Source organism: Triturus cristatus, chromosome 6, assembly GCF_964204655.1.
Source record: "Triturus cristatus chromosome 6, aTriCri1.1, whole genome shotgun sequence".
Classification (NCBI taxonomy): Eukaryota; Metazoa; Chordata; class Amphibia; order Caudata; family Salamandridae; genus Triturus; species Triturus cristatus.
In genome coordinates this window covers 936,539,375-936,567,220 of record NC_140589.1, presented here as the reverse complement: position 1 = coordinate 936,567,220, position 27,846 = coordinate 936,539,375, and positions in this window count along the sequence as shown.

The window sequence follows — 27,846 nt, the reverse complement described above, 5'->3', positions numbered from 1 at the left end:
GTGGGCTTTAGCTTGATAAACCTTCATAGTCAATAATACAGCGCTCAGCCAAAGCTTAAAGTGAATCTCTCCATAGATCCTTTTGTAGGTGACCTATTCACAAAGGTAAATATACACATTTATGCTTATTCATGTATATTTTTGCTATTACAACTAGGTGTAACTCTTAGCAGTTTGTTATTCATCATTTCCAACTATAGAGTTGCACATAGGTATAGACTTACAGGCCTCCATCTCCTCGAATCATGGGTTCAGATCCATCAACTGGGAGTGGGAATAATATAACCTAGTGCTCTGGTAGGCCGGGTCTGCACAGCCAGGGGGGGTGGCCCTGGGCCCGGAGCTGGCGCGGACGGGCGCAGACGGGCGCAGACGGGCGCAGACGGGCGCAGACGGGCGCAGACGGGCGCAGACGGGCGCAGACGGGCGCAGACGGGCGCAGACGGGCGCAGACGGGCGCAGACGGGCGCAGACGGGCGCAGACGGGCGAGCCTTTGGCGAGCCTTTGGCGAGCCTTCGGCGCGCCCGTGGCGCGCCCGCTGCATGCGTCCGCTGCGCGTACGCATCATCGATTCCTGATAATGCCGATTCGGAGTCACGTGAGGGGGGTGTGTCAGGGGAAGAGCTGAGGCCAGTGACCTGCCCTGCACAAATGGTCCTAAAGGAGCATTACACACAGCTCCGAGTAAAATACTAAGAACATACGACGAAGTTTAAAAAAACAGATGTTAATCTTTCAACCAATTCCCCCCGAACAATACCAACAATGCCAGTAATTCCCAGGACTTTGTAAAGGAGATGTCCGCTGCGCGCTCGCAACTCGGCTCCTGATAATGCCGATTCGGCGTCACGTGAGGGGGGTGTGTCAGGGGAAGAGCTGAGGCCAGTGACCTGCCCTGCACAAATGGTCCTAAAGGAGCATTACACACAGCTCCGAGTAAAATACTAAGAACATACGACGAAGTTTAAAAAACACAGATGTTAATCTATCAACCAATTCCCCCAGAACAATACCAACAATGCCAGTAATTCCCAGGACTTTGTAAAGGAGATGTCCGCTGCGCGCTCGCAACTCGGCTCCTGATAATGCCGATTCGGAGTCACGTGAGGGGGGTGTGTCAGGGGAAGAGCTGAGGCCAGTGACCTGCCCTGCACAAATGGTCCTAAAGGAGCATTACACACAGCTCCGAGTAAAATACTAAGAACATACGACGAAGTTTAAAAAAACAGATGTTAATCTTTCAACCAATTCCCCCAGAACAATACCAACAATGCCAGTAATTCCCAGGACTTTGTAAAGGAGATGTCCGCTGCGCGCTCGCAACTCGGCTAACATAGTGAATCCTTCCACACCTCTTAATAAAACTCTTCCTACACAGTACTAGTAACATACTTTTATAACTAATAAAAACCCTATTAAAAACATAAAGTTTACTGGTTTAAGAACTATGTGGGAGGCTGAATTGGATACTTAAATAAAAACGAGAATGGGTTATAGGATTTGTCACAAAGAGAATATTTATACTCAAAAGAGAAAACACAGAAACCGTGGCTCACTTGAAGTGCTTGAACTAGTACACTTCCAGTGGTGCTGGTAACCATAAGACTGGGCAACAGATTTGAAAGATCATTGTTAAAGTCAATAGGTCTGGCTAGTTTATGAAAGTATTCTTTTATGAAAAATGTGCATGCTACAGCTGTTTTCATGCTTTAACACGTTAAAGACAACCCTAATGGCTTCAGCAATGCTTAAACATGTTTGTCTAAGGAACGTGAGATGCTGGTTTTGATCAATGTGTTCTCCTGAGAAGTAGATTACATTTAAGAGTGCAAACTGGGCATTCTAAGCTCAGTGCTTTGTCAGGCTGGAACTGCCAATTAAAAACAACTGGTCAGTGTACCTGAATGTGGTGCAGACTTAATACGAATTATCCACATGAATGTTTTATTTAATTTAATTTTTAAAAATGTATTGAGCTTTATTGCTTTCCATAAAGCATATATTACAAAATAACATAAAGAAGAAAAAGAAAAAAAAAACTTACAGGCAACAATGTCATTCGTCACAACATTGCGAATGACTTATAACTGACATAAATACAGTACTGTATACCCATATATGGTTTCCATCAATACATTGACCATTACATAGTGGTAGAGTTTAGAATATCTGGGTGGTTCCGTAAGAAGTCTGTTAGGGGTGTCCAATAATCCCTTGGTTTTGAGCTGGTTGGAAGTTCTTCCTCATAGGTTATCAAAGTTTCTTTACAGTATACCATGTCCTTTAGCCATGCCCTGCTGTTTGGGCTGTTTTTACTATCCAAACACAAGGAGATCTTCCTTTTCGCTAGTAACAACGCTATAGTGCATAGTTTTTTCTTCACAGAGTGTAAGTTCTTCACTAGGACCAGGAAACAGGTGTGTATTGTACATTCCAGCGTAACTTCTATTATTTTGCCCAATATTGTAGTTACTTCCTCCCAATATATCTAATTTTTACACAGTGGCATGCTAAATGGATAAAGTCAGCGTTGCCTGTCCCACACCTCTTGCATCGACCATCATCTCTTAGTCCGCAGTCCTGCAGTTTCGAGGGAGTATGATATGTTTGGTGCAGATATTTATAATGTATCATTCTCATGTTGCCGTTAGGAGTCAACATTTCAGTTAGTGCACAGCAATTGTGCCAATCTTACTCATCTAGTGGTGGATCCAGATGTATATTCCATCTGTCCCTAGCTTTTCCTGTATTCCCGGCTATATCATCTTGCAATAACTTATATCATTTGGAGACTAGATGCACATTATTTGGACTGGTAATGATCGATTGGAGTGTTAACAGTGTAGATGGTTCATTGGGAAATTCAGGGTATAATTGTCTAATCACCCCTCTTAGTCTATGATAGGCAAATTTGAACAATAGAGTCTGATTACTAATATAACTTAGATCAGTGCTATCCAGGAACGTGCCATTATTATATAGATCTCCCAATGTATCTATTCCAACTTATTGAAGCATATTCATGCCTGCCTCCTCTTGTGCCACCGAGATAGCGGTTGATGCCTCAATGGCAAAGCTGTCATGTCGAGTTAATAGTACGTATGGTATTTATTTCATTTCTTGCTTTATGAGGACGGTGGTGTGTAAGGATGCTACTGAGTGGTATGGGGTGTGCATCTCCATCTTCCACCGCCACGTGTGTCATGTATGGCACTGGATGATACCAGTAATACGCATATTGCGCCTGTGCGCAGAGGTAATAAAGTCGGAAATCTGGTAATGCAAATCCCCTTTGGGATAGGGCAAATTTAGCGTTTTGAGTTTGATACTTGCCTGCTTACTAGCCCAAATCAATCGTGGTACAATTATCTTTAGCTTGTGAAATACTGGCGCTGGGGGCGTGATGGGGATATTGTTAAATCAATGTAGGACCTTGGGCAGTATCACCATTTTTACGATGGCAATTCTGTCCGCTAATGATAGTGGTAAGCAAATCCAACGTTCAACCTGATCCTCTAATTTCATTATAGTAGTTCCATAATTTGTCCGTATTACTGTGCCTGAGTCTCGATGGTACCATATCCCTAGGTATTTAACAGGTGTTTCTTGCCATTCTAGTGGATAATCTATTGGATGGGATTTAGTTATTTCTGTTAATGGAATGATAATGGATTTGCTCCAGTTAATCTGCAGACCTGAATGCCTACCAAATGAAATATATTCCCTTAGGAGGGGCAGTAGGTTTACCTGAAGTTCATGCACATACAGCACCATATCATCCACGTAAAGTGAGATATTTATGGGACGTTAGGGAAATTGAAGTGCTGTGGCTTTATGCTGTTGTCGGATTTTGCACGCCAGCGGTTCCATCGCTATTGCAAATAATAGAGGTGATAATGGGTACCATTGTCTTGTCCCACAAGTTATTTGGATCAGGTCTGATATATGCTTATTCACTTTGATGCATGCCACTGGTTTGGTGTATAGGATCTTGATCAATCTCATTAGGCTAGGGGGCATACCCACTTTAGTCAGAACAGTGAAGAGCTACTCCCACTCAACCGAATCAAATGCTTTGGCAGCATCAAGCAATATCCCCCTCCGCCTCCAACCCTGGATTAAGTTGGTGTGATAATGCAAATAGGGTACGTATATATTGTGTGAAGTGGATCTATTAGATATGAAACCTGATTGGTCGGGCAGAATAATGTTTGTCATTAGAGGTTGTAATCTTTTTGCTATAATCTTTGCTAAATTTTACATATCTATATTCATTAACGATAGTGGGCGGTATGATTCGCATACATCGGGAACTTTGTCAGGTTTTAGAAGAGCTATTAGTAAAGCTTCTCGTAACGTAGGGGGAGGATATGCTTATCATGAGCATCTCCATACATGTCAACCAGGTAGGGACATATTGTTTCCATATATTCTTTATAAAATTCAATGTTTTTATAGCTTCCTGCACCTTTTCTTCCGTGATGGGCTGTGCTAAGTATTCCCTTTGATTATCCGAGAGCCATGCTATAGCTATGTCCTCTAAATATGTCATGACTTCACCAGCATTAGCCATGTCACGGGATGTGTACATGTCTCTCTATGTGTACATAAAGGCGTATAGTATGCCTGCGGTGCTATATTGCGTATTACGCTGGGCATCTCGTGTTTTAATTACTGTGTGAGGTTGACGGTCTTTGCATATTTTTTGTGCCAATACATGTCCAGATCTACCGCCTTCGCCATATGCTCTTGCAGTGTGCCTATTAGATATATATTTAATTTCGCGTTCTGCATATGTCTGATATTCAGATATTGCCTCTCTAATTGTGCCAAGGATAGCTGAGTCGCATGTAAGGTCATATTGTTGCTCTAGATGTTTAAGTTTATTTTCACACCTAATGATTTGTTGTCGTATATCTTTCAGTATTCCAGGAGTCATACTTGTGCAGATCCCACGTATTGTGGCTTTAAAGGCTTCCCATAATAGGCTAGTGTTGTCTACCGAGTTATTATTTAGACAGAAGTATTCTTCTATAGCTTCTCTAATCGTGTTGTTGTATAATGGGTCCAGCAGTGCTTTGGCATTAAATCCCCATAGATATGGTGGTGGTACGTAATTGGGGACCTCAAGCGATAGTAGGACTGGATTATGATCCGATAACGTCTTTGGCAAGTGTTTGACATTATGTGTCCAGGTTCTGGCTACCACTGGAATCAAGCTATCCTGGCTGAAGAGGGGTGAAACCCCGAAACTGGTCCTAGGATGCTTGGTTCTAGTCCAGGGAGTACCTGGCTTGGCAGTTTGGGCTGGACTGTTCCCATGAGGCACAGAGTCAAGACTGATTTGCATATGGCTGGCTTCAAACTGGAATGGCATGGTGAGCAAAAAAACGATGGATTTTGGCCCAGATCTCTGTACTGGGGTGAATGTATGACATTGTTCTGCATTCTGTCCATCAACTGTTGTTTTTGCATTTGTCACCCCGAGTGGGACGGGTATGCTCAGACGTGAGTCCCGTGCTCTCCATGCCACTGGAATCAAGCTATCCTGGCTGAAGAGGGGTGAAACCCCGAAACTGGCCCTAGGATGTTTGGTTCCAGTCCAGGGAGGACCTGGATTGGCAGTTTGGGCTGGACTGTTCCCATGAGGCACAGGGTCAAGACTGATTTGCATATGGCTGGGTTCAAACTGGAATGGCATTGTGAGCAAAAAAATGATGGATGTAGGCCCAGATCTCTGTACTGGAGTGAATGTATGATATTGTTCTGCATTCTGTCCATCAACTGTTGTTTTTGCATTTGTCACCCCGAGTGGGACGGGTATGCTCAGACATGAGTCCCGTGCTCTCCATGCCACTGGAATCAAGCTATCCTGGCTGAAGAGGGGTGAACCCCCAAAACCGGTCCTAGGATGCTTGGTTCCAGTCCAGGGAGGACCTGGCTTGGCAGTTTAGGCTGGACTGTTCCCATGAGGCACAGGGTCAAGACTGATTTGCATATGGCTGGGTTCAAACTGGAATGGCATGGTGAGCAAAAAACAATGGATTTAGGCCCAGATCTCTGTACTGGGGTGAATGTCTGACATTGTTCTGCATTCTGTCCATCAACTGTTGTTTTTACCTCTGTTGCCAGCCAATAATCAATTCAGGACCAGCTATTGATCGTGAACTGTGGACGTGTGCGTACTTTCAGACTGTTGTGGGTGGCGCAGGCGCCACACATCCACCATCCTGAATTCGGACATGCCATCATGTATTGCTTTAACTGCGTTCTTGTGTGGTTCTTTCGTGGTACCTGATCTATCTTGGTCTTCATTTAGTGACACATTAAAATCCCCTCCTCAGAATAGCGTCATGCCTGGTAATTCTCTTAATTTCCTCCATATGCTTTGGAAAAACTCAGGGTCATCTATATTTGGACCATATACATTAATGAGTCCTATGTAATGACTTTGCAGGTGTCCCGTAACAATCAGATACCTCCCTTGCTCGTCTGTGATAGTGTACTCTATAATAAATTGAAACCCTTTTTTAATTAATAGTAATACACCCCTCGAATAAGAAGGATACGATGATGCTAATATTGCTTCTGCCCATCTGCTACCAATCTTCCACTTGTCAATTTTTACCAAGTGGGTTTCTTGTATCATAGCTAGTTCAACCTGGTGTCTGTCTAAATAAGCAATCATCTGCCGTATTTTCTTTGGAGTATTGAGACCCCATATGTTCCAGGTTAGTAGCCGGATCTGTGCAGCTCCTTGTTTGCCATTCATAGCAGTGTTTTTACTCTTCCCCTGATCAATGATCTATATTACTTGAGATGGTTGTTTGGTATTGTAAGTAATCAACATTATTGCCCCTGTAAATGACCTTAATAACTATTACATATTGTACTGTATCTTGCACAAGATTACCTGTTAAACCAAACTGTCCCCATGTCCCCCCACCCACTTTAGCATCCCAATCATGCCGAAGACATACTCATTTTAAGAAAACATTCAACAGCATAACTGATTCGGGACACTCGTAATGGGGCCGCTAGGTCCCCATGTACTCACACGCATGGCGGATGTGGCCAGAATCTACTTTCTCGGTTTGGCCTATATTCTTCTCATTAACGCGGAGCAGATACTGCTGAGAAGTGAAGAGTGCTGATGAGTCCATTTTGTCCATTGAGCACATTGGACATACATAGTTTGCTTTACTGTACATACCATTTCTACTAAACAGTGCAATAGCTGTACCTTATATTTTATACCATAACAACATTTCCAAACCAAAACATATCTTTGCATAAATACTGCATTACGGCTGCACGAGTTTATAGAATGTGAGTGTTTCGCACACATCGAGCTAAACCGTGTCCCGTTGTCCATACACAGCCTCCAGCACCCCAGCTATATGCGCATAGCGCAGACCCTACCTTACATAGTCTTAATCAGGCCATCTCGCTGTCATTTCATCCTGTAGGCATGTGTCCATTAGTTCCTGTTATCTGCTCTACCGTATACCATTGCCTATCTCTTACTTCATTCGGACTGTGGAGATGACTGGGTGTGCTCCAGAAATTTCCACCTTGCCTGGGACGACTCCTGGTGGCCGACTACACTAGGAACAGCACGACACCCACAGACCACGCACACAACTTGGGATTCATCCTCGACTTCTCCCTCTCCATGTCCAAGCAGGTCAACACCGTCTCCTCCTCCTGCTTCAACACCCTCCGCATGCTTCGCAGGGTCTACAAGTGGATCCCGATCGAAACCAGAAGAACGGTGACCCAAGCCCTTGTCAGCAGCCGGCTGGACTACAGCAACACACTCTATGCTGGAATCCCAACCAAAACACCTACAGCGACTACAACGCATCCAGAACGCCTCAGCCCGCCTGATCCTCAACCTCCCTCGCCGCAGCCACATCACCCCCCACCTAAGAGACCTGCACTGGTTCCCCGTCAACAAGAGAATCACCTTCAAACTCCTCACCCATGCACAGAAAGTGCTCCACAACTCCGGACCAACATACCTGAACAGCAGACTCAACTTCTACACCCCGCCCGCCAGCTCCGCTCTGCAAGCCTCGCCCTCGCTGCCGTCCCCCGAATCTAAACGAACCACCGCCGGAGGCAGATCCTTCACCTACATCGCGGCCAAGACCTGGAACTCCCTCCCCACCCACCTGCGGCAGACCCAGAACCTGCTCACCTTCAGGAGGCTCCTCAAGACCTGGCTCTTCGAGCAGTAGCAGCAGACCCCCCCACCTTCAGCGCCTTGAGACCCTCGCGGGTGTGTAGCGTGCTTTATAAGTACTGTGATTGGAGATTTTCTTTAGGTATTCTTGCACGGCTTTCGGTGTTGCAAAAAGTTTTGTTTGCTCCTCATGCACGATCTTCAATCTAGCTAGATACAACATTGCGTAGTCTATTTCCATGTCGCGCAGCTTTTTCTTTACTGTCATCGATTCTTTTCGTGCTGTTTGTACTGCTATTGTAAAGTCAGGGTAAAATGAGATCTTGTTACCTTGATATTGTATGCGCTGCTCTTCTCGTGCTAATCGCAGGATCGCACGGAGGAGGTTTAGTCACCAGCGATCGGTGTGCACGCTTGACGATCAGCACGGGTGAGAATTTTTCTGCTCCAAATATATCATGCAACATGCCTTCCACATAGTTTTCTAGTTGTCCAGTATTTGTACTTTCAGGCACGCCCATTATGCGTATATTATTGCAGCGAGATCTTGCTTCTAAGTCCTCATTCTTATTTTTAATACCCTCCAGCAGTTTCACCATATTCGCACATTTCTTAGCGGTTGCACCTGATTCGTCTTCCACCACTGATAGTCTTTGTTCTGCTGCATCCATGCATTCCCCTTGCTTATCAAGTTTAGCCGCCATGTTATCTACTCGGATAGTTAAGGTGTCAGTCTTACAGACTTTGTTGAATAGCTTTTAGTGCAACTTCCATGTTTGTGTCTTTAGTGTGTACAGTATCCAGTTCAGTGTCCGAGTGCGCGGAAGTAGCCTTAGTTGTGCGGCCATTATCAAAAGAGATTTTCGGCTGTTGCTTATCTGTTTTGCCCATTATGGTATGGGTCAGGCGTACGAAATTCGTGGCGGGATATATGTTGTGCAGATTAGGTCCTGGCTTGCACTTTTTGTTGCAATGTGCGTCCGGCGATAATATACAATATACTGGGCACTAAGTTACTTGGACAGCACTAGTGTTGGCATTGCATATATTTCTAGCTTGAGAGCTGTGTGATCACATCGCTGCAGTTTATTTTTTAAAGTGATGAGCGCAATTTAATGAATGCGCCTCCCATGGTATCGCTTAGTGCCTGTATATGCACAGAAGCCACTTGCCATTGTATCCCTTGGTGCAGCGAGTCAGCCGAATCAGTATATTTGCATGTGCATAACCACTCGTACTCTGATTATGTCAAGTTATACTTAGCGCTGTTATATGAGAGGCAATGTGTGGCTCATCCTACCACATTACAGCATGACGACTACCTGTGTGGTCCAGCCTTTTGTTTTAATGCTTGCACCATCTTGGGTGGTATTGAGGTCATTTGTGTCAGGGTTTCTCTCATGCTCCAATCTATACTTTCGGGGTCAAGATGGCTGAGGCTGTACCGCGATTCCTGCTTTATGCTGCAGACGCTATATCGACACCCAATGCCACATCAAATATACGTGATCCCAGTGATTCGAGCTATTAAGTGGTGACACGGTGCTGCTAGGCGAGTGCAGGGTAGTTGCGGTGCATGTATGAAGCTCCCGATGAGTGCACCAGATACATTTCCGATGTGCGAAAATTTAGCATTGACGTATTCTGCTGCTCTGCGCTTTATGAAGCCACTTAGCTGTTATGCTGCGAGCATTCCGCATGCAGACTGCTCCGCTGGTAACGCTAGTTGTACGCAGCGACTTCCACCTCTCTGCAGATCCTGGGAACGGTTGGGCGCTTCAGTTCCGCTGCGGACTAAGCGACTTCCCGTGCTGCCATCTTGTTTCAGCCGGGAAGCCCAGAATCGCGCGTGGTTCACTCGGTGTTTCTTCGGATTCAGCGTGCCCTTACACCCTTGACGTATTCTGCTACCCTGCGCTTTATGAAGCCACTGAGCTGTTATGCGGCGAGTATTCCGCATGCAGACCATTCCGCTGGTATTGCTAGTTGTACGCAGTGACTTCCACCTCTCTGCAGGTCCTGGGAACGGTTGGGCTCTTCAGCTCTGCTGCGGTCTAAGCGACTTCCCGTGCCGCCATCTTGTTTCGGCCAGGAAGCCCAGAGTCGCACGTGGTTCACTCGGTGTTTCTCCGGATTCAGCGTGCACTCACACCATCGCAGCACATCTCCTGCTGGCATTAATCTTCCGACGTCGATTTTTATGCTTTTGCTGCTTACATTACAAATACGCTATTCTTGTTCGGATTTGTGTTCCGCCCGGCGGAGCAGCACTAGGGTGCAGCCATTTCGCAGCGCGCCCTCAAGCACCCCCCATCCACATGAATGGTTGATAACAGAAATGAACATCTGCAAAATGGTTTTAGGCGGTCTGTCCATTGCTGCATCTCTTCTGGCAAGCTAGACAATTGTACAGCCAAATCAAGAAATCCAAAGACCTGTTAATGCAGAAACAGTTAATGTCTTGGGCTCTCTAATCTAGAACTCTGACCGAGGCGTTCACAGGTTCCACAGTCCAAACCATGTCTCAGGCTCAAGTTTACCTCTGTGCTAATTGAGTTATTTGTCCACTCAATTTTTCACCCCCTTTCCCACCACTCCCTTAATGCCTGTTTTGCTGATCACTACTGAGGACCTTGCCTCAGGCCATGGTGTTCATTTCAATGCAAAGAATGGTTTGGTGCTTTGTTTCAAGTCCCAGTTGAAGCCCACAAATGTACTGCTACAATATACTGTGCCAGTTTGCTCACAAATCAAAACCTAATTGTGCCAAGTTGCTTATTGTTTCACTAATCTTGTGAAAAGATCCCAATACTTCTAAAACAGCATAGCTCTACTAGGAAGAACCCACCTCAATCCTCAGTTCAGAAAGGAAATCAAGATCAATCATTTGCTGGTGATCCAGCAACCTGGGACTAATAATATTCTACAGACAAGGCCCAATTTCATTACCCAACAAGTCCCTTCATGCTGAGTTAGTGAATTACTAAACAATTACCAAACTTACCACAGACCAAATTGTAACTTCATTTCTAATATACCAAGTATGGCGATGCAATCTTTATGTAGTTTACAGGGTTTGCCAAACTAATACTTGTTTCTAAAATACTCATAAAACTAGAATAACATCTCTAATAAAGTCAGACTCATTTATGTATTTATAATGTTGTATTTACATAATGTGAAATAATGCTCATCAATACCAAAATACAGCAGAAATCATAGATCATCACAGAGTAACAATATCAGGAAAATAATGACAAAAATACATATCAAATTGAAAGTGCATAAAGGAGTGGAAAGGTGAAGAGACAAAAGGTTCAGAGAAAAATTACATTTGCAAATGATTATGCAACTTCAGTATTCTGTCTATACTAACCCAATTGAAATAGGAAAACTACTCTCTGGCCATAAGAGCAGTAAGGCCCCTCAAGTAGATTTGAAGAGGCAAAAGCTAAGTCAGGAATCAGCAAAACAGGAACAGCCAGCTTAAGAACAGGAGACAGCAAACAAGGCCTCTCCTCACGCAGGTATGAAAGCAAGCCACCGACTAACCTAACCGGTCCCACCAGGAACCTCAATTATACCCTAAAATCCAAATGTCCAACCCACATTTGTGTCAGAACAGAAGATTTCTCTACACATAATTGGTTAAGGAAGGGTGTGTACTGTCACACCACTCTCGTTATGTCCATCTCACTCAATGTCTTATTGTTTATTTCTTCCATATATCTACTTCCAACCCAGGAATTATTAATTCAAGCCACTGTCATAGCATTCGTTTCCTCCATCCCGGTCATGTAGCAAATTCTGTGTCACATTTATCTGCTTGTGCTGCATAAAGAGGAAATGTTCCTTCACTCGATGAAGAAATTGTTTCTTTCAGCTAACTCTTGGCAGGCACACAGGACTCATGAAGGACTCTCTTCTTCCACCTTTCCATCTAGTGCAACATTATTTTCAGAATTTATTTTCATTTCATTTAACCCAAAAAGAGTTTCCTGCAGAGCAGAAAACCATGCTTCTATGGAAAACAAACACAGGCATTATTAATCACTTACCATGCTTTCCATTACGCTCGCACTCAGAGCTGCATTTGTCCATGTGCAACCCTTGTTAATATTATTTTCCTAGAAAACGTTAATAATGTTCACAAAAGCAGCATTAGTCCTTTTATTTTCATTTGTCAAAAAGCATTTGCGGCCCACTCCAGTGTTTCAGTACGCACTTGTGCAATAGTATTTTTCCTCATGTTAAGTTCTTTTCCACATTAGTTTTTCACTGCCCACTGTTAATAAATGTTACTGAGGGTTCAATTCAAGCAGGTTTTATTTTGCAAAAACCCCGCTCTATCAATCCCCCCTTCTAAGGCGTTTTGAGCCATCAACAAAATACCCACCAATACAAATTATCACTTTCAGAAAGCAGTTGTTCGCTCTCGTTTTACCATTATTCCATCTAAATCCTTCATTATTTCATAATAATTTCCTTTCCTGTCCTCTAATTCTATTTCTTCTCTCTTTCTTGCTCTTCTTTTCACATCAGATGTCTCCTTTTTGCATTTGCAACATTTATTGATCAGAAAAATCATTATCACTGGAGCTACTGCAATGATAGATGTTAGTATTCTCCCTAATATACTATTTCCAAAGGTAAAACACCAATTACCCATGGAGAAAAAACTCTTACCAAGTTTCTCCCAAGCACAGTCAACCTTTAGTTCAGCCAAATCTTCTCGAAGATTTGTAATGTTCTTGATATACCCCTCCAGATTCTTACTCTTATCAGGGATATAAGTACAACATTGTTGTACTTTCAGCATATTACAGACTCCACCCTCCTTGGCCAATATTACATCAAGGGCAAGTCGATTTTGTAAAACCATAGACCTAATCGCAACCATTTCGGTATCAATCATCAAGAAACCACCTGCAGTATCTGTTAATAAACGATCAACCACTATGGACATTTTTCTAATTTTATGTGAGTTTAATGACTCAAACTGAAGGTATCAATGCTCCAAATAAATCTCCCACTATATCTGAAAAACTCGCTCCTCTCTTATTACGTATTAATCTATTCTTTAATTCATTGATTCTATCATTTTTATCCAAATTATATTCCTTGGGATATACTATCCCTATATAACAACATCAATACCAATGTGCAGGCAACCTATAATAGGCATTCATACCACACACTTAATAGATCCCCGGAGAGGCAGGATCAGTCCCTCCTTTTATTCCCCATCCTCCCTTAATTAGGAAAGTATGATCACATTCGCTAGAACCAATGAAATAATTATTATAATAAATTTTTAATCTAAGCATTTTGCTGGTGACACCTTATGCCCACCTACTGCCAAATGTTTCAGTAGAGCAATTGTATCTGTCACACATGCTTCTCGTGTCTTTGACTCCACCAATAGGTCATCAATGTATTACACCAATACTAAGTCTTCTGGCACAACCAATGACTCCAGACACTTTTTCAGAATTTGATTGAAAATTGAAGGACTCTCTGTATACCCTTGAGGATCTCGGCACCATGCCAACACACGGTCTCCGAACCAGAAAGCAGAGAGAGGTGTGGCGCCGTGGCGACTATCTCCGGAATCTGGAGATCACGGTTCGATCGCCGGCGGCAGATTAGCCCAGCACCATGCGACTCTGGGCAATAGCTTGCTTAATCTTCCCGACGGCCCCCAGCGCCTAGAGACCCTTACGGGTGATTGTTTGCGCTTTACAAATGTGGATTATTATTATTATTGGCTATCCTGATGCAAGGGTATCGAGAAAAATGCTTGGCACAAATCAATCACTGTAAACCATTCTGCATCACAGGGAATTTGGTAAAGAATTACTGCTGGGTTTGGCACTATTGAACAACAAGGTACTACAATCTTATTAATTTTTCTCAAATCTTGCACAATGCTATACTTGCCACTCGGTTTTTTAATTCCCATAATAGGTGATTTACAAGGACTCCTTAGTATCTCTCTCAGAATACCCTGTTTAATCATTTGCTCAATTACAGGAGTGACTCCTGCAATGGTCTCAGGACTCATTTTATACTGTTTTGTTTTCAGAAATTCTGTACCTTGTTTGACCAAAATTTGAATTGGCTCAACACCTTTCATTAATCCAATGTCTTTCCCTGTAAAGTCTCACACATCAGTCGTCAATATATCTCTCAATTCAACAGGCAAAACCCTCGCTGTGAATAAAGGATACAAATCTTTCACTTCTGACCCTTGCCTCGCTAACATCACTTTGAAAGCAACATCCTCATCTCGTGTTTGAAAACCAATCCCATCTGGAGTACATAGATGGTGCAATTCATTTTACACAGTAAGTCCCTGCCTTAAAGGTTCACCGGACTTGTATCACACACCACAAACCGATGTAAAACCCTAAATTCTCCAATATGAATGTCTATTGGTTTGGTCACTGGAGTTCTAATATACTTATTTGAGATTCCTGCAACTTGGATAGTTTCTCCCGAGAGGGGTAGGTTTGGTATTTCTGCTGCTCTCACAGTAGAACGGGTAGCACCCATGTCCACAAGAAACGTAATATCATTACCTTCCACTTTTCCATCCACAAAAGGACCTGATCGATCTACAACTAGATATGAGCCAAGCACGCACTCTTCCTACCCCCCTCAGGCAACGTCATTCAGATGAATCTGATTTACTCTCAGGACACTGCAACCAATATTGCAAAACCATCTCTACATTTTGATTCTTACCAATTTGTTCACCCGTGTGAAATCCAGCATTCGCACTGTATCTCTGTACTTGAGCATTCACATTATTTGGCATAGGAACTTGAGGCACTTGTAACTGTTATACCTGTTGTACCTGTGGTGTAACTACCTGTTGCTGTTGCAGTTGTTGTTGGTTCACAACCACCTCATACTGCATCTGTGGATCAAAATTTTGAACCATTCCATTATTTCCTAACAGGAACTTACACTCATTCTTTCAATGTCCTAGCCTTCCGGACGCATGACAAGGATTTTATTTTTTAATTTCATCTTTATTATTTTTACCTCTACCCTTTCCCAGTAATTGCCCATGATTTTTTATGTCTAGATTCAATATCATCACTACAATACTTTGCATATCTCAGAATCTCATCCACTGTCTTGTTTTGCCAACAAATCAAATGCTGTTGAATCATATTACTAATTTCGGGTTTCAATCCAAACACAAACGTATACACAAAATGTCCAATATCTTTGTCAGTTATGTTTTCAAAACCACTATACTGTTTAAACACCTGTAAAAGTCAGTGTAGTAAGCATGTACTGTTTGTTTCGACTCCCGTGTCATCCTGTCAATCTTAACCCAATCTATTTACTTTGGGGAAATTTTATTTTTCAAATAAGCAATCACTTGATTATATTTCTTCATCACCTCTTCTGAAGCTACTCCAGTCTTAACATCTCTAGGATATTTCTCTTTCTGCCAATCAACTGCAATCTTACACCCAGTCCATAAATCAGCTGGAACTACAATATCAAACAGACCATCCAAATCTTTCAACAAAACCTTCGAAACCTGTACAAACCTCTCTACCTGTTTGTACCACTATAAAGGCTTTTTTCTCAACTTTGGGAATTAATTCGTAAGAGATAATGGGGCAGATTTACAAGCCCTAGGTGCCACATTTACGCCACCGTTGCGTCACTTCTGTGATGCAGCGACGGCGTAAACCATGCGCCATGGGGTGCCTTATTTACAATGTGACGCATCTAGGGAGATGCGTCACATTGTCAATAAGGGTGGTCAAAATCTCTGTGATCAAGCGAAATTTCGCGTCATCGCGGAGATTTTTGTGTGCTGCTGATTAATGGGTTACTGAATTTGACCTTCAACTCGGGCACCTGCTTTATTCATATCTGTAAGACTTACAGATATAAATAAAGCAGGTGCACTAGGTGAAGGTCAAATACTAGTGCTTCCTGTTGGGGTTTAATTTTTGTGACAGGAGCATCGTGCCAGAATGAATCCTGCCCTGCATATTTACCCAAGAAGATGCCACCATTTTGTGCAATACCTCTACTCATCTGGAGTACTTTCTACTGGCAAATCAGTAAGTGCTACCTCGTTGGGTAAATGTATAGTGCTTTTTCTACACTACAGCTGCGTAAAGGGACAGAAGAGTTGTCTACAGCGACCATGTGTGTCTGTAACGTTGCCACAGCGCTACGGGCACCGGGGTCCCTCGAGTGAGCTGTCCATCATAGTGGGGGAAAGGGCGGGAAGATGATGCACACCGCTGGGGTGGGGGGTGTGGGGCCAAATGGGAGAGCTTCCATGCAGTTCACATGCCTCTTGTTTATAAAGGACCAGAGACGTATTAGAGCAGCAGATGAGGAGACAGAACCTCCTGGTGTCATGAACTACACGTGGATTGCGCTCGATAAACTCATGGATGCACAGAGCTCCATCAAGAATGACAGCAAATTGTTGACGGTAGATATGGGGAGACAGCACACCTGCCTAACCTCGACCGTGCTCACAAATGTTTTGTGCTGATTAGTACAGTGCGTTACTGAATTTGAGCTTCAACTCAGGCACCTTCATTTATATCTGCAAGTGCTTCCTGTTGAGGTTTTATTTTTGTGACAGGAGCATCGTGCCAGAATGAATCCTGCCCTGCATATTTACCCAAGAAGATGCCACCGTTTTGTGCAATACCTCTACTCAACTTGAGTGCTTTTTACTGGCTAATCAGTAAGTGCTACCTCGTTGGGTAAATGTATAGTGCTTTGTTTTCCTACACTACAGCTGCGTAAAGGGCCAGAAGAGTTGTCTACAGCGACCATGTGTGTCTGTAGCGTTGCCACAGTGCTGACGGGCACCGGGGTCCCTCGAGTGAGCTGTCCATCATAGTGGGGGAAAGGGAGGGAAGACGATGCACACCGCTGGGGTGTGTGGGGCCAAACGGGAGGGGCTTCCATGCAGTTCACATGCCTCTTGTTTATAAAGGGCAAGAGACGGATCAGAGCAGCAGATGAGGAGAAGATTTCACTGAGACACTTTTACGTCCATGCTACGTCACAACCCTTGAAGCAGGCGTTTGGAGTGATGCAGCATGTTAGGCATAGGGTGCCCCTGAGCTTTGCTGGAGTCGCGTCCCACTTGCGACACGACTCCAGCAATGCGCTGCCCTTACGCCAGAATATGCGGCACACATCTGGCTCTCCTTGCGCCAAGGTGCGTCACATTGTAAATGCGACGCATCCGTGGTGGCGCAGGGGTATTACAGTGTGTCGCATCTTTGCCGGCCCATCCCTGCTGATATGCAGGGATGCACCAGTTCTAATAAATCTGCCCTAATATGTCCTGTTTTGACCAAGAAATATGAAGATATCCACCACCCGGTACTTCTCTCATTGGATATATCATTTCGGCAGGTTCTGTCTCTCTTAATGCAAGCAAAGAAGATGCAGTCACACCCTTACTTGCAAGTGTTTCTTCTCGCTTTTTCACCCATCTACCTTTCCATCGTTCCAATTCACCCCATCTTTTCAAAGTATTAATCAACTCCTTTATTTGTAATCGTTTACCAGATGCATTCAAACTCTCTTGGTCTTTATCACTAAAATCTAACCTATATGTCTTCTGTAAACCTTTCGATTTCTCAATATCCACTCCATATTCTTGTGCTGCTTCTGCCATCCTCTCATGCAAATTCTTCGCTTTCAATGTAGTATTCTTACACAAGAATAACAACTTATCATTCTGATATTTACTCAATCTCTTTGGGCTTACTGTACCAACAATCATTTCTTACAGATCTACTCTTACCCTACCTATATCTATACTCAGTTTGAACTTACTAGGTTCCATTCCTCTAATCCAATCATCCAACTCTTCTGGCGGAGGTCCCACTGAACCCCCTGATACGGAAGTCATTTCTCTCACATTTGTCATTAATTTTCTAGGATCAATCTGTTCGCTCCTTTTTGGCGTTTCAGTCACATTTCCATTTACTGAAATGTCAATCAGTGACGTATCCATCTCATTTGATTCTAGTCCACTATCATTCCTAACACCATTCAGTGGAACTGGTAATGCATGCACTCTTGAAGTATTTTGACCCTCACAACACAATGGAACTATAGGACCAATTGTTAGCGGAACTGACAATGCTCCTGCATTTAAACTCATCTGAATAATTTTCTGAGTTGATTCTTCCTTCGTTCTTTTGAGCATTTTTGATCTCACTCTTCTGTGAACCTCGAGTATCTGATGAAGACTGTAAAGTTAATGATACTTGTGGAGCTTGTGATACTTGTGGAATTTCTATTTCAATTAATGGTGCACTCGGAGTAATCCCATTTGGACTCTACTGATATGGTGGGGGTCTCTTCAATAACATCTCATCTAATAACTCATCATCAATTTCATTCAGATCTATATCTAGTTCTGAAGTGTCTACATTATTCTTTTTCTCCTTGCACTTTCTAACAGATTGTCCCTCCGCAACCATTACTGGGTATAGTCCATCTATGATTACATCTCTTCTCCACCTTTCGATCTGAGCATCCCATTTAGCTTCTTAATACCATCTCATTGTATTCTTATATTTCATCCCATTCCTATCTCTCTCCCTTCTGTTCGCCTCATGTTCCCATTCGCCTCATACTGCATGGGTCTATGATTCAGTTTTAATGAATTCATTCGCCTTCTCAAATTTTCCAAACTTTTCCCATTAAAAGTACCATGGTCTGGGGGGCGTGGCTAGCGCCCGCGGACAATGGCGGTGTTTCTGTGGCTCTCCCAGGCAGCGCCGTGAAGTGAGACCGCGACGGAACTCCTGGCGCCTCTTTTTCCCTGAAAGACCATGAAGTCTGCCTTAGGAACGGCTGGGGCATGCCTAGGGTGATTTTTGGGACCTAGCATTTACCTGTGGCGCTGCTTTTCTCCGACGAACGGTGTGAAGTAACTCCATCTACAGCGGCCGCCATCTTGTCTCAGCGCTGACGGAGCTCCATACCTCAGCGCTGACGGAACTTCAGTCATAGCATTGCTTGCGCAACGGAGGTACTGGTGGACTATTCTTCATTTTTATAACCTGTTGCCTGCCTTGATATGCCCTTCTCACTTTTGGGTGCAGTTTTGGCTCTCTTTAGAGCGTAGTTTGTGCAATTTGAGGTACATGCTTCTTATGGACTGCCCACTTTTCTTTCATTGATGTTACAACATGTGTGGGTATTATTCTGAAGGCACTTTTTTCTCCACTTCACTGGATATGGATCACATTACATGTCTCACTTTAACGTGACATGTTTTTATTTATGTCCTAAATATATGTGGAGCCAATACGTGCGACTGTGACAGTTATCCTGCTGATACTTTAAACTGTGCCCAATTCTTCGCAGCTTCTCGGTGTGAAGGGGGTTCTAATTGTGCTCCATGTTGCTTACTGCTTCAATTTCAGATTATTTAGCCCTGGCTCTTTCAACTATATTGGTACTGTACTGACCTCTTCACATTTTTGGACGCTAATGTAATTTTTTGCTGCTGTCCATTATTACTCATTCTGTTGTTACTACCTTTGATTTTGCCATTTCATCTATTGGCAGATTATATAAGGAGCTACGCAAGCCTTCTCCAACTCCTCGTAAATTTCTTCTTCAGACGGGGTCCAGGTATAGGTGTCTGGAGATGGATGACTCCTCTGATCCTTCTGCTAAGAGTTCTTCCTCTATTGTAGCCCCGCATATCAGTGGCGTTGCTAAAGCTTCTACCAAACGACTCAAAAAGGACCCTCCTTCTCCTCCCAAACAATCTTCATCAGTCACTATGGATATCTTTTTGGAGGAAATTAAAGCTTTACGCCCTTTTATTGAAGACACTAAAACCACTCTTGAAGAAACCAAATCCACTCTTCAAATGCTTTCCGATAAGTGGTCAAATATTGATGGTCGCGTAACCCATTTAGAACACCACATAGATACTCTTGCTTCCTCTGTTGCCAAAGTCGATCCATTATGTGTTCAAGTATCTAATCTCCACAAACAAATTGAGAACTTGGAAAACAGAAGTAGGAGAAATAATCTCCGCATTTATGGCCTGGTGGAAAATTTAGAGGGGTCTGATGCCTTGGCATTTTTTAAATCTTTTTTGCCGAAGATTCTCCAGTTGCCGGATACCACCAATCTTAACATACAACGGGCTCTTCGGTTAGGCCCTCCTTCTACTGGATTTTCTACCACTCAAGCAAGAAAGCCGCGAGGTGTTATACTTTATTTTTTGGAATATACTGACCTACTCACCGTTCTGTCTGCTGCCAGGGCACTTCCTCGTCTCACTTGGTCTGGTAATCGGCTTTTCTTCTCACAGGATTATGCAAAATCTACTGCAGATCGGCGTAAAGAATTCCTTTCACTTCGACCACAGCTGCGATATATGGGAGCGAGATATGGTCTTTTTCATCCCTGTCTTTTCAAGGTGACTTTCAATAATAAGACTACTACTTATGATGATCCGCTGAAATTGAAGAGCTTCCTGTATTCCCACAACGCTACTAGTATGGATACTGCTGCCTCGCCCAGTTCTTAATATATGGTTACATTTACCTGTTCTGTATTAATGCTTATATGCTTAGTTCCTGATTGGTCTTTTGGGATTGTTATGCTTACGCAGTTTTACTAATTGCTTGTTTTTCTGTTACTTTTGTGTCTCCTGCGTATTTAACATTAATTCTTTCTTCCCTCTTGTACAGATTCCTTCCCTCATATCACCATTTACCTTCGTGCCCCTGGAGTTCGTTGCGGTTGTCCTCCTTCCCTGCCTTCCCTTGAGAGCCTATGACTCGTCATTGCTCTATGTGGCCTCCACCCTCCTCTCCTTTTGTTTATTCTCGACAATATGTAAGTTTATTGTTCTTCCTCTTTTGTTCTCTTGTTCGTTCATGTATTTTTTTTCTTCTTTATGTTCTTTAACTCTTTCTTTATTCTTGTTCCAGTACTTTTATTTTTCTTCGCTCTTACTCTTGCTCACACTATTGTTCCTTGCTCTTACTTTTTTTCTTTTTCTTTATCATGTAACTGGTTTTTACTTCACGGTTCATTATGACACTATTCTTCTTTATATTTGCTGTCTCTTCTTAACATATTTATATGCTTTTAATATCTTTGTTTTTGTTTATTTTTATGCTATTCCATACACTGATTTATTGATATGTCTTTCTAATATTATTCTATGCCTTTGAAAATATTTTCTTGGAATGTTAGAGGTTTACATTCGCCGATTAAAAGACAGAGAGTACTCTCTCATTTGGCCAAACTCAATGCAGATATAGCTTGTCTACAGGAATCCCATCTATCGGAAGCTGAATCTGCCAAATTAAAAAGGGGTTGGGTGGGTGATGTACACTTTTCTCCAGGGGATGGTAAACGTAATGGTGTTTTGATTTTATTTAAAAAATCCCTCCCAATCCAGTCAGGAACGCATTTTGCTGATGTTTAAGGAAGATGGGTGTTAGTTAATTTTAATTTTGATAATGTTCCCATTTTCATTTTAAATGTATACGCTCCCACATGTGGGGACGCCTCTTTTTGGTCCTCTTTAGCTCCGCTAATTACTCAACACTATGTTGATAATTTTATTCTGGTAGGTGATTGCAATGTAGTTTTCGACCCCTTTTTGGATAGGCATTCAGCTAACGCTTATATCCCTCATAAATCACAAAAAAAATTCACTCAACTCATTACACAATTCCAACTTACTGATGCCTGGAGACTTTGCAACCCCACCTCACGAGAATATACCTTCTTCTCACCCCCTCACCATACTCAATCTCGATTAGATTACTTTTTTCTCACACATCGCCTCACTCAGTCCCTTATTTCCTCTGACATTGGCTCCATTTTAATATCAGATCATGCTCCAGTTTCTATCACATTAGATATATTGCAGAAGCCTGTTTTCTTTAAAAAATGGTGCTTTAATAACGCTCTCCTTCTTGATGCACAATTTGTTTCTTCCTTCACTTCCTTTTTCCATGAGTATTTTTTGCTTAATCACACCGGCGAAGTTTCATTTCCTGTGGTATGGGATGCTTTTAAAGCGTCAGCCAGGGATTTCATCATCAACTATGTTTCACGTAAACGGAAGAAAGCCCAACATGACAATAATGCTATCCTTGCCAGAATCAAACATTTAGAGCACTTATATTATACTTCTAAATCAAAAGATTGCTTAAACGACCTCATTTTTGCCAAAATTGAATTTAATAAAGAGTCCACATTCAACGCCTTTAATTTTCTCTTAAACTCCAGCGCCAAGTTCTACGGTGGACAGAATAAGGCTGGTAAGTTGTTGGCTAATTATTTAAAGGTTAGACATAATAAAGTCAACATTGAATCTGTTTATGGTCGGGACGGCTTGCTGAAACACAAAAGTGAAGACATCTTACAAGAATTCTTACTTTTTTATCAAACCTTATATTCTTCCGAAGCTTCTTCGTCTGAACAATCCATTTCCCAATTTCTTTCCACTATTTCTCGTCCTTTTGATACTCCTCCGGACCTCTCCTCCTTAGAATCTGATTTTACTCATAGGGATCTCCTTCAGGCTCTCCACACTCTTAAGCATGACAAAGCTCCGGGGCCTGACGGTTTTACTGTTGAATTCTTTTCCTCTTTTTCACATCTGCTAATCCCCAAATTGCATTTGCTTCTCTCTAATTTTCTTCAAACTGGTTCTGCTTCTTTATCTTTTTCCGATGCCCTTATTTGTATTATCCCGAAACCGGGTAAAGATCCACACTATTGTAAAAACTACCGTCCTATTTCTCTTGTAAACATTGACTACAAAAATGTTTCTAAAGCATTGGCATTGCGTTTAGAATCCTTACTACCCGAGCTCTTAGGGAAAGAACAATCTGGCTTTGTTAAGAGTAGATTGTTATCGGATAACACCAGATTATTTTTTGACATCCTTTCTAAATCTTCTCATCACCCTCATTCCCTTGCAGCCATAGCTTTGGATGCGGAGAAAGCTTTTGATCACGTTGAATGGCCTTATTTGTTTAAAACTCTGAAGTGGTTTGGTTTTGGACCAAAAATGTCTTCCTTGATCTCTTTTCTTTATTCTTGTCCTAGAGCTGCTGTTTCGGCAAATGGAGGCCTATCCTCTTGTTTCTCATTGGTAAGAGGGGTAAGACAGGGTTGTCCACTCTCACCTTTCTTGTTTAACCTTGCCTTGGAACCCTTCCTTTTGCGAATCCGTCAAAATTACAGTATATGTGGTTTTAATTTTCAAGATACTGACATTAAGATGGCAGCTTATGCTGACGATGTCCTACTATTTATATCCCACCCAGTCACCTCCCTTCCAGCATTCTTAGATGAAGTTCATTCTTTTGCTCAGGTGTCGGGATACAAACTAAATAAAGACAAATGCGAAATCTTACCACTCACTAAAGTAACTTTCAAGGATGACTTCTCTGCCTCAGGTTTTACTTGGAGCCCTAACTTTATTAAATACCTGGGCCTTCATTTTCATTCTTCTCTTTCGGGTACGATCACTAAATCTATGGAAGAATGTATACAAAAATTGACCACTCTTACTAACAAATGGCATCATCTTTACTTATCATGGTGGGGACGATTGGACACGATCAAAATTATGCTTTCTCCTATTGTTTTGTTCAAAATATCCAACATACCACTTGCTATTCCCTCAAAATATTTGAAGAAGATTAATTCTATTCTCTCTTCCTTTTTGTGGGGGCATAAACAATCTCGTATGTCTTTGTCTAAGCTAATGCGCTCTAAGAAGGAGGGTGGGGTGAATTTTCCAAACTTCTCCTTGTATCATAAATCCTTCCTGTTGCATCAAGTTTCTCACTGGACTGAAGACATCTCTTCAACATCTCCTCTCTGGTTGACCTTAGAACAGTCTTTCATTTTTCCCTTTTCTTTCAAAGAATATCTTATGTCTCTCGTAGAACACAATCTATTTCAACTCCCATTCTTAAATATACCTCAAAAATTATGCCTTTATCTACTTCAACCTTTTTTGATCAACCTATTTGGCATAATACGTCAATTCTAATCAATAATAAGCCAATCTTCTGGACATCTTGGAGAACACGTGGTCTTATTTGGGTAAGGCAACTGTTCCATCATACTCAGATTATTCCTTTTGATTTAGTTGCCGCTTCTTTCAATCTCCCTCTCACTTTTCGAACCAAATATTCATTGTTAGTGCACGCATTACAACATGCTTATGAGGTCCATCTTGATATACCTCCTTCATCAACTTCTACACCATCTGATGCGCCCTCGTTACATTCTTTACTCCTTACACATTCTAAAGCTTCTAAGATATATGCTCTCCTTCGCACTTTGCCTCATCCCCGCATTAAAACCAGTATAGAGGAACATTGGGAAAAAGATTTTGGAACTTCATGGTCTATTGCATTATGGGATAAATTGTGGTTAAAAATTTGTAGATCCTCCAGAGCAGCCAATACCACTCAAACACTGTTTTTTATTTATAATCGCTTATTGTTTTCACCACTCATTCTCAGTACTCACTTTCCAGATACCTCTGACAAATGTTGGTCCTGCTCTTTACCAGGTGCAGATCTCTTCCACATGCTTTTTGTCTGTCATTTTGTTCTCAATTTCTGGAAGCAGGTTTGGTCTCAAATTAATAAGATTTTTTCCTCCACCCACCCCTTCTCTCCATCTCATATTTTTTTAGGGAGCCTGTCTCCCATCTGGGAACACTGCACTTGTAACATTAGGATAATTGATTTGCTATTAGCTGTGGCATTTCAGCAAATCACCAAAAACTGGAAGGATTTCACCAAATTATCTTATAAGGCTTGGTGGTACGCTGTTTGCTACAATCATAGACTAGATACAACTTTTGTGTATCCCTTAACCTTAGCTGCTAAACGAAGAGAAGTGTGGAGCCCAGTTACATTATTTTTTGACTTGAGTGCTTGTATTTCTCTGTCTTTAACCCCGATACAGCAAGAAGTTTCTAAACCTCCATGATTTCCTGTTCTTTCTAAACAAAGGTATTTCTTTATCGTTCTTTTTCTTTTTTTCATCTTTGTTATTGATTATATTGTATATTTCATATCCCCTTGTAGTACCTTATTTCATACCAATTGCCAGTTCTTGTTTTTTTTATTTTTATATATTCTTAAACCTTTGATGTTTCATATTACAGCCTATGTTATTGTCATTACTTTACGTGCCATGTATCATATGATGTAATATTTGAGCATTTCTTATGTTAATAAAACTTTTCTGAACTTTAAAAGTACCATGGTCTGGGAAAGCTAAAGCTCCATCATCCTCTGTATAACTCACCAAATTCTCTAACCATGTACACGTATGATATCCACCCTCTAACATCATAAAAGAAGCAGGAGATCTTGCAGGAGGTACAGGAATTCCCTCTCTAGTAACTATTGACTTGTCTTTTTTAAATACATCCTGTATCATTTTCACCAACTTAATTTTCAACTCTCTCTTTTTGGTAAATATTTTAGAAATCAAGGAAATCCTTCCGTAATTCCACTCACTTTATTTGCTCACACTTGTCCTATACCAGCACTAACCAACCAATCGCAGCACAATACACACCCACTATTCTGACCAATGCCAGCGTGACTTTTTGTGACATAAGTATAACTCCTACAACTGACCCTCCCTTTACAAAATATTATGGCAATGTGCTACAAAGCCTTTCTAAATAACTTCTTGTTAGAAACAACACAAAACACTGCTACTTTGTCTGCTCCACTACATGAAAAGATAGTTCAATCATTCAAGAGATCCTTTTTACATTTAGTAAAATAACGACCAGCTTCACTCTACTTTTCAATCAAGTGAAAAGAGGTCTTGGTATTTCTTTAGGCGTGCTTCCTAAAGTTTCGGAAGAGGGATGTCATAATTACAATCAAGTGAAATGAGGTCTTGGTACTCCTTTAAGTGTACTTTCTAAAGTTTCCGAAGAGGACTTCATTATTACATCCAGCTTATTTATTTATTTCAGAATAGGTCCCTTATATTAACATCAACAGACTTTCAGACTTTCACTGTTCGATATTACAACAACAGGCAAAGTACTTCTCCAGTGCGATACTTTTCCACAATCTTCCTCTGCCCCTAAGGCTAAATCAACATTCTGGGTTCTTAGGCAACTCCGTACCCGTACTGCCAAACTACAGCTCCCAGGAGGCACTAATCAGCAGAATTCTGCTGTACAAGAGCAGCCACACAGTGAGGAAGGCGACAAAAGACAGGAATCAGTTCTAAAAACTAATGTGCATATTCTCAAGAACGTGTGATAACCATCACAAAAGTTACTTAACGCAACCCTCAACATCGCAGTCCATCATGGGAAATTTACGCCGTGTCAACCAGGTATTTACAACAGGGTAGTACCATGCGATAGTCACCAGACAACTTGTCAAAGGGGCACGTTAAGGTCAACGCCAAGCCGCAAAAATGCGAAACACAAACGCAATAAAAGCAGCGATGAGGCCAATCGCGATACAAAAATCTGCGAACACAAGCTACAGGCCTGCAATCCCCACGAATCAGACAGGAACCATCAGCATAAAAGTTGGAAAAGAAAAACAGACAAACAAATGCCAAACTACAGCCAAGAACCATGGATGTTGCCGGAGAAAGTACGGAGGAGAACCAAAACCACACAAGCCCCCCGGAGGACCTGCCTGGGACCTTGGGGTCAGGGAAGGCCAAGGAGAAGAAGAGTAGGAAGAAGCGCTTCAGTCCGCAGGAGAACAGGATCCTGATAACGGAGGTGGTTGAACACCATCAACAACTGTTCGTCACCTCCACTGTGTCATTGGCGACAAAAAATGGACTATGGCAGGCAATCGTGGACAAGGTGAATGCAGTCGTAGTGCTGAAGAGGACATTGGAGGTCAAGAGGCGCTGGAATGACGTCAAGCGCAAGACAAAGCTGAAACTTGCCAACAACAGGAAGGCAGCAATGCAGACTTGAAAATCATGCCCAAGACCCCAACTCCCACCAAGAGAACTATGTACCCAAGTATGCAACATTTCAGCACTGTATGAGCACAGAAGTCAGAGGCACACTGCATGTAAGGGATAAGGGGCAGCCAAATCAGAGCTGCAGGGGCAACTCCCCCAAAATGTGATACACACACATCACGTGCACAGCACATCAACAATGACAACTAAGTGGCACAAACCGCAACACGTTCATCACAGAACAGAGGACACAACTGGTGCCGACTGGGTGTAGACACTGGCCAATCACAAGTGGCATTGCAGGGAAATCTGAGTTGATAATGTTCAAGTACAAACACACAGCTGAGATGTTGTCGAAATGTCCACAGTCCCGCAGCAAATGGGCAGCCCCTCCGAAACAGCCATGATGTACACAGTCATGCAGTCTGTATGTAAACATGTTCAATGCGACAACACACATGTGAACACATTGTTAAACTGTATCTCCCCTTCACATTGCAAAGGGACAATCACCACCTCCTGCAGAGTAGTCCCAACCTCTCTTCTCTGATGACGAAGAGGACCCCCACACCTTTGACTCTGATGCCCTCCGAGAGTTCATTGACAGTCTCTGCAGCACACCTCCAGGAGCAGGGCAACCCAGCTGCAA